Source organism: Podarcis cretensis (assembly GCF_951804945.1).
Source record: "Podarcis cretensis genome assembly, chromosome: 3".
NCBI lineage: Eukaryota > Metazoa > Chordata > Lepidosauria > Squamata > Lacertidae > Podarcis > Podarcis cretensis.
Window position 1 is genome coordinate 8,076,062 of NC_137172.1, and position 9,087 is coordinate 8,085,148.

The window sequence follows — 9,087 nt, forward strand, 5'->3', positions numbered from 1 at the left end:
CACGAGGTCCGTTCCGGCGATTTTCCTCAGGCTGTGAGAAAAACACACCAACTGCTTCTCCTCCTCCCTGCTCCCTGCATATCCCCAGGGAGGGGAAACAGACTCAGACAGAAATGTATCTACATTGCTTTTATTCCTGTCTTCAGCAGTCATACAGTAAAAGATGTCCGCTCTCTTCAACAAACAGAGAGAAACTCCAAAACTCCACCCATGTACATCCTGTACAGGTCATATGACACACACTGAGCTCACATCCTGTACTCAATAAGGAGAATGGACTGCCCCTTTGTTTCCATGGCAACAGTCACATACATCCTGTCTGGCTTTGCAGCCACAAGCAGCTGACTGAGCTGCTAGAGCCTTTGCTTGCTGCAGCATTGCTGCTTTAGAATAACAGTCGTGGGGATTCGAACCACTGACCTTCTGATCAGCAAGTCCTAGGCTCTGTGGTTTAACCCACAGTGCCACCCACGTCCCACACTGAAGGCAATATTTATCCATAAAATAGGTTCAATACATTTCCCCCATGTGTGAGATAGCATGTATGGAATTTATTTTACAATGAAATGAAAATTAAAATGCAGTCTCTTTGTTCTCTTGCCAGTAGAGATAGATGGATCTGTCAATGTGGTTTAATCTATATCTCTCTTTTTCCCCAATCTTAAATTCAGTGCTCCACATTTCTAATATTAAAAAGCTAAGGGTTCTGAAGAATAGGTACTGTGTCAGAGAAAAAGATCGAAGCCTTCCCTAGGTTTCAGGTTTCAAATCTCAGGGTCTGGATGCTCATGACCTGGCAACCACCAGAAACTGAGGTGTTCCTGTCTCTTTGGACACAACAGGCTCTAAGGCAGCAGGAAGAGCAGGAAATGCACTCCAGGAGACTGAAATAAGCAAGGGTCCAGCTCACTAGTGGACCAGGTGGAGCTCACAGAACTCATTAGAATAGTTCAATACCTATGAATAAGTGCACAAGTGGTGCTCTGCTTTACATGTTACAGCAAGGGTTTCCTGGATCACGTTCTCCAAGTTGGTGGTAGTTATCTTCACATGGACTCACATGGTATTCTCTTTAAATACAAAACAAAGATTGCAATCTCTTTAAATACAAAACAAAGAGGAAAAGCTCTTCACAAATATTGCCATCCAAATCCATTAAATTGCCATGTTTTTGTGTTTTTATATTGTCAACCGCCCTGTGATCCCTGGATGAAGGGCGCTATGGAAATTAAACAAGCAAATTAATGCATGAATGCATTCAATAAAACTTTTCCAAATTTCAATAAATTCATTCCAGTTCTGTCTTCTTTCCTTTGGTCTGGTGTAATATGTTAATTTTGCCTATGAACACAGTCCCATAGTTGAGCAGTTTTGCTCTTCAAAATTTTGTTATGTTTGGCCATTATTCCATTTCTAGGGTGAAACCTTATGAAACAGGCTAAACAGAAAGGAAATAGAAATGATCCAGAGAGGAAGGACAACACCGGACATCCCTTCCCTCCATAGTAAATGGAGATAGCACATAGCACAATCGCTAATGTGTTCTCCTATGAAGGAACTGTAAATATTAAAAGTAGAGAGTAAATCCACCTTCCCCCTACACACAGAGACACACTCATGAAGCCTTGTTGTACATCATGAATAAGATAATAAGGAAATATGAACCAAGTACTTTTGGGAACCAAGGAACTCTCAAATGCAGGTAAAGTAACCACTTTATTCCTGAGAATAAATTTGTGGCATGGGCAGTCATTCAGGTAAGGGACACATGAAAATCCACTAGTTAATAGCAGTTCATTTACAGACTTCCGGGTTGGTGCCTCCGGTAATGGCGGAATTCCTCTGATCGGGAGGAATTTGCCCCGTGGGAATCTGGGTCTGGCCGCCACGGCGAAGGCGGAGACCCGTCAAAAATCACAGGCGGGAGAAGCCTGTGAGCATGGGATTCGGCGGGCACCCTTTGCGCCTCCCCTACCCGCGGGGAAACCCGGTTTCGGGGGTCCGGAGCGACGTGGGGTGAGCGGCACGGTGCTTCGAATAGTCTGCTTCTTCCACGGAGCGAAGCCGCATAGCTGTTGCCGGAGAGTGCTGACTTTTTCCTGTGGACAATTTGACTTCAAAGTTGGTATCGTAACGGGGAGGTTCAACGCAGGAAGTCCGCCTTCCCCTTTTGTAAATAGACTGAAGCAATGAGGCTGCAAGCTGAAGTCTTGGAAAGCCCTTTGTAAAAGACTAAATTTCCATCGGTAAAGAACACTAACCCCCACCCCTTGGAGGCAGGAGAAGAGGGGGGGAAGTTGTGGACTGAGTATGCCTGCAGGAGAGAGCGAAGAGAGCTAAAATACTGCCACTCTGACCCTGGAAACAGGCTGCTAGCAGGACTGACGTCTTTTGGAATGTTCATTGACAGCGTTTAGAACGTTCATTGAAAGCTAGCTAAATAAGAGAAATACATTGTTTCTACTGTCTCCGGCTGCTTTCAAAAAGGAGTAAAAGTAACTGAAAACTGAAACTAACTTTGGATTGTGTGAACTGTGTTTAAAAGAGGACATTACTGACTAATATAAATAGAAACTGTATCCCCCTAGTGGAAGTCTTTGAAACTGGTTGCTTTACAAGAGCTGGGCTAGCGGAATTTCCAGCTGCAAGATAAAAAACTGTGAGATTCTGGGACTGACCTTGAATCTTTTGAGTGTTATGGCAAATGGAAAGGGAAAAACAGACCAGTCAACTGCTGAAAAAACATTAAGGTCTGGGAGGATTTGGCAGCAACCCAGGAGAGGCTCAACATCAGGCCTCCCTGTTTCTTCTTCTGCTGCTCCTGCACCAGTACACTCAAAACCAAGAGGAATGTCGACAGAAGAGGCCTTAGCGGTTGCATTAAATAAGATAAATGATTCACTGGAACAGCTTAACAAGAAAACAGACGCGATAAATGTGAAAGTGGATGCTGCAACTACTAAAATTGACTTAAATACAGAAAGTATAAATAATCTGAGACAAAAGGTGAATACCAATACAGAAACCATCCAGAAATTGATACAGGAATCTACTTTGATACGGCAGACTGCGGAAGAAGCCAGGGAGAAAGCTGTTGCTGCTGAATGCAAAGTAACACAACTGGAGAGAGAGAGAGTCCCAGCCCTACAGAGGCAACTTGATGAACATAAGTTGACGCTTGCTATGATTGAACTTAAAGAAAAACAGATGAGTTTGAGGATCAGAGCCCTGCCTGAATTGGAGAAGGAAAGCTTGACAGATTTTCTCACACAGGAATTTTCTGACTTTTGGGCCTTGGACTTGGGCCAAGAAGAGTTTAGAATTTTGAGGGCCTTCAGACTTGGAAGGGGAGGGAAAAAAGAGAAGACTAGAATAAGAGACTGCTTGATCACTCTCTGAACTAAAGAAGAGAGAGATAGAATCTTGGGTTGGCACTATCAGGAGAACCTAGAAGTACAACAGTCAAGAGTGGAAATTTTTAAAGACATCCCGAAATATCTTTTGGATTTTAGGCCTAACTACGGAGATATTGTTGCCCTGCTGAGAAGGAATAAAATCATCTTTAGGTGGGAGTTTCCCCAAGGTCTATCCTTCAGTTTCAAAGGAAGGAAAATAAAAATAAGATCAATAGAAGATAAAGTAAAGTTTTTGTATAAATACGAAGAAGATCTGCAGAAGGGACTTGGAAAAGAGCCAAGAGCATTGGATAGAAGATCACCAGATAGAGGACTAGAGCAAAGAGCATCGGATAGAAGATCACCAAACAGGGGAATATTGGATATATCAGCATTATCCTCTGGATTGGATCTCCCAGTGAACGTGTCATCACCACCACCAACAGAAGAAGAGCAAGCATTGGATGCAGTTGGAGGAATATCGATGTAATTACATGATGGCGTTGCAGGTTTCGAGTTGGAATGTGAATGGATTGAATTCCCCAGAAAAAAGGCGGAGAGTCTTTCATTTATTGAAAAAAGAACATTTGGACTTGATTTGTTTACAAGAAACACATGTGATAAGGCTACACTGGAAGATATTGAGTAGTAAAAGATTGGGCCAAGAATTTATTTCATCAGATAAAGTTTAAAAAAGAGGAGTGGTCCTTTATGCAAAGGAGAGCCTATCACCGAAATTCATATTCAAAGATGACCAAGGAAGATTTGTTGCAATTGAAATTCAATCACAAGGAGAGAAATTCCTGATTGTAGGTATTTACGCACCAAATGAAGGAAAATCGGAGTTCTTTAAGAAGCTATACGAGACTCTGATGGATTACATGGATTATAATATGATCTTGATGGGAGATATGAATGGAGTGGTGTCTACAAATATGGACAAGGCACAGAGACAGGTAGTCACCAAAGATGGTAGACTACCAAAAACCTTTTTTGACATGACTGAAAATATGGACTTAGTTGACATTTGGAGAATAAAGAACCCTCTGGGAAGAGAGGGAACCTTCTTCTCTGAGGCTAAAATGACATGGACAAGAATTGACCAAATCTGGGTAACCAGGGGACTGGCTCCAGATCTTTCTTTTTTTAAAAATAATATTTATTAACATTTTAAAGACTACAAAAGAAAGAAAAAGAATTAAACAATACAATACAATACAATACAAAAACAAAAACACCACACAACACCAACACCAACACCAAAATATTAACTTAACAAAACCAAACAAACACAATTTAAAACACATCTAATACTTTCAGTATCTTAACTTTCATTCACTTGTTTCAACGACCTCCTCACACCTCCCTTTTTGTATTCCACTTTAATTAACTGTTTCAGCAATTCCTTTCCATCTTCCTCAGTTTTCTGTCCTGTAATTTATCTTAACATATTTTAACCTTATTTTCCCTTTAATACTCTAATAATCTATTTGTACTTAATTCCTTATAACATTTCTACTAAAGCCATATAACTCCTTTCCAACATTTTTCTGACACTCATTAATTTTACAATATTTTTATGAATAGTCTTTAAACTTTTTCCAATCTTCTTCCACCAACTCTTCTCCCTGGTCCTGGATTCTGCCAGTCATATCTGCCAATTCCATATAGTCCATCAACCTGGTGATCTTCTGTCCGAGGCTCTTAACTCTTTTCCAAGTCCCTTCTGCGAGTCTTCATATTTATACATGAACTTTACTTTGTCTTCCACTGATCTTGTTCTTATTTTCCTTCCTTTGATGCTGAAGAGCAGATCTCGGGGAAACTCCCACCTAAAGATGATTTTATTCCTTCTCGACAGGGCAACCAAATCTCCGTAGTTAAATCTAAGATCCAAAAGGTATTTCAGGACGTCTTTCAAAATTTCCACTATTGACTGTTGTTCTTCTAAGTTCTTCTGGTAGTTCCAACAGTCTCTTATTTTGTTCTTCTCTTTTTTCCCTCCTCTTCCAAGTCCGAAGGCCGTCACAGTTTTAATCTCTTCCTGACCCAAGTCCCGGTCCCAAAAATCATCTAATTCCTGTGTGAGGAAAACTATCAAACTTTCCTTCTCCAGTTCAGGTAGGGCTCTGATCCTCAAAATCTGATTTTCTTTAGATTCAATCATAGCAGGCATCAACTTATGGTCATCAAATTGCATCTGTAAGGCTGGGACTCTCTCTCTCTCCAATTGTGTTACTTTAGGTTCAACAGCAATAACTTTCTCCCTAGCCTTCTCCGCAGTTTGCCATGCCAAAGTAGATTCCTGTATCAATTTCTGAATAGTTTCTGTATTAGTGTTCACTTTTTGTCCCAAATTGTCAATTTTGGTAGTTACCACATCCACCTTTTTGTGAAGCTGTTCCAGTGAGCTACTTATCTTACATAATACAACCACTAAGGCCTCTTCTGTCGACATTCTTAACCGATTCAAGGTCCCCAGAATCTCACGGCTTTTTATCTTGCAGCTGGAAATTCCCCCAGCTCAACTCTTGTAACAGTTTCAAAGGCTTCCTCTAGAGGGAAACAGTTCCTCTAGAGGGAAACAATTTCTATTTGTATTAGTCCCTTTAAAGTCAATTCCAACAATAAAGTTAGTTTCAATTTTCTGTTATTTTTACTCCTTTTTAAACGCAGACGGAGACAGTGGAAACGATGTATTCCTCTTATTTAACTGACTGTCAGTGAACGTTCTAATCACGGTCAATGAGCCTTCCAGAATACGTCAGTCCTATTGGCAGCCCGTTTCCAGGATCAGAGTGGTGGTATTTTAACTCTGTTCGCTCTCTCCTGCAGGTATACTCAGTCCAAAACTTTCCCCCCTCTTCTCCTGCCACCAAGGGGGGTTTAGTATTTTTTACCGATGGAAATTTAGTCCTTTACTATAGGCTCTCTGGACTTCAGCTTGCATCCTCATTGCTTCAATCTATTTACAAAAGGGGAAGGTGGACTTCCTGTTTTAGACCTCCCCGTTTCAGCACCAAATTAAGGTGTTTAAAAATCCAATTCTCCATTCTACTCACAGGTAGTTGCTTTAAGATCAAATTGTCCACAGTAAAAAGTCAGCACTCTCCGGCAACAGCTATGCAGCTTCACTCTGTGGAAGAAGCAGTCAATTCGAAGCACCGCGCCACTCACCCCACGTCGCTCCGGATCCCCGAAACCGGGTTTCCCCGTGGGTAGGGGAGGCGCAAAAGGTGCCCCGCCGAATCCCACGTTCACAGGATTCACCCACCTGTGATTTTTAGTGGGTCTCCACCTTTGCCGTGGCGGCCAGACCCGAATTTCCACGAAGTAAATTCCTCCCGATCAGAGGAATTCCGCCATTACTGGAGATGCTAACCCGGTAACTCCAGATCAGCAAAGTGGAGATTTGCCCCAAAACTTGTTCTGACCATAATGCGGTGAAGATGGAAATGAAATTGATGCCAATTGGTTCCTTTAGATGGAGGATGAACGATACTTTGTTTAGGAATGAAGAGGTGACCAGGAAGGCTCAAAAAACTCTAAGAGACTATTTCGAGGTAAACATGAATACTACAGTGGAAAAAAGAGTAATTTGGGACGCAAGCAAAGCGGTTATGAGAGGATTCCTAATACAACAGAATGCAATTAAGAAGAGAACTCAGAATGAAAAAAAGGATAAAATCCTGGGGAAAATAAAGGAAGGAGAGAAGAAACTGAGAGCAAAACCAAAGTCACAGGAGATCCTGAAAGAGATAACATTATACCAAGTACAATATATGAAGCTGATGAATCAGGAAATAGAATGGAAGATTAAACAGATGAGGCAAAAGACATTTGAATCAGCAAATAAGTGTGGAAAATTGTTGGCCTGGCAAATGAAAAAAAGACAAAAACTCAATACTGTTACGAATTTGGAAGTAGAAGGAAAGAATATACAGAACCCAGTGGAGATTAGGAAATGCTTTCAGAGGTATTTCAAACAACTTTATACACAGGAGAAGCAGAAAGAAATGGATATTGATCGATTTTTGAAAATAAATGGACTACACAAAATCTCTCAGGAAAAACAGTTAATGTTGAATTACAAAATAACGGATCAGGAGGTGGAAGGGGCCATCCAGAACATGCAATTAGGTAAATCTCCAGGACCAGATGGTCTGACTTCAAGATATTACAAATCTTTGAAAGAATGGTTAATACAACCATTGAAGGAAGTCTGCAATGAAATATTGGAAGGGAGAAAGGCACCAGAGTCATGGAAGGAAGCTTACATTACACTCATACCAAAAACAGAGACTGAAAAGACACAGCTTAAGAACTACCGCCCCATATCGCTGCTTAATGTGGATTACAAAATTTTTGCAGATATTTTGGCTAAAAGATTTAAAAAGGTGTTAGTAGAAGAAATTCATAAAGACCAAGCGGGCTTTCTCTCGGGCAGACATTTGTCTGACAACATGAGGAATATAATTAATATTCTAGAAAAATTACAAGTGAATATCAATACTAAGGCAGTCTTGATATTTGTGGATGCAGAGAAAGCCTTTGACAACATTTCTTGGAGTTTTATGAAGAAGAATCTACATGGGACAGGTCAAGGTTTTGAAAATGGTATAGCTGCAATTTATTCAGAACAAAAGGCAAAATTAATTGTGAACAATGTAATGACAGAAGAGTTTAAGATTGAGAAAGCGACACGACAAGGTTGCCCAATTTCTCCATTGCTCTTTATATCAGTTATTGAGGTTTTGTTAAATATGATTAGAAAGGACCAAGAAGTTAAAGGTATACAAGTGGGAGTTAAACAGTACAAACTGAAAGCATTTGCTGATGACTTAGCACTGACTTTACAGGAGCCAGAATCTAGTACTGAAAGGGTATTGGAACTGATTCAAGAATTCGGACAGGTAGCAGGTTTTAAGTTGAATAAGATGAAAACTAAGGTTCTAGAGAAAAACTTAACTGTGAATGAGAGACAGAATTTTCAGGAGGAGACAGGACTAACATTGGTTAAGAAAGTGAAATATATAGGGGTTAACATGACTGCCAAAAATGTGAATTTATTTAAGGATAATTATGAAAAATGTTGGATTGAAGTTATCATTGTTAGGCCGAATTGCTGTGATAAAAATGAATGTGTTGCTAAGGATGTTGTTTTTGTTTCAAACATTGCAAATTTTGGATAAGATGGATTGTTTCAAGAAGTGGCAGAAAGATATTTCCAGATTTGTTTGGCAGGGCAAGAAGCCTCGAATAAAATTTAAGATATTAATTGATGCCAAAGAAAGAGGTGGATTTGCTCTGCCAGACCTTAAACTTTATTATGAATCAGCTGCTTTTTGCTGGCTGAGGAAATGGCTGCTTCTTGAAAACACTGACCTGTTGGATGTAGAAGGCTTCAATAATGCATTTGGCTGGCATGCATATATGTGGTACGATAAGGTAAAAGCACATAAAGCTTTTAAAAATCATATTGTTAGAAAAGCATTGTTTAATGTTTGGATAAGATATAAGGATTTGTTAGAAAGGAAAACCCCAAGATGGTTGTCACCAATGGAAGCGAAGGCACAGAAAAAACTCAATATGGAGGCCAAATGGCCGAAATATTGGGAAATTCTGGAACAAGATGGGGACAGAATAAAATTGCAGAGCTTTGAAAAATTGAAAAATAAAGTGCGAGATTGGT

General features: G+C 40.2%; 1 long non-coding RNA gene across 1 annotated transcript; it reads right to left on the reverse strand.

Moving 5' to 3' along the window:
- Window positions 1-2,490: 2,490 nt before the first annotated feature.
- LOC307212120 lies at window positions 2,491-8,492 on the reverse strand. The gene is made up of 2 exons (XR_013836845.1): window positions 8,403-8,492; window positions 2,491-2,532 (listed from the first exon to the last, which is right to left on the reverse strand). It is a non-coding gene; the product is annotated as an uncharacterized lncRNA (long non-coding RNA).
- Between the last annotated feature and the right edge of the window lie 595 nt (window positions 8,493-9,087).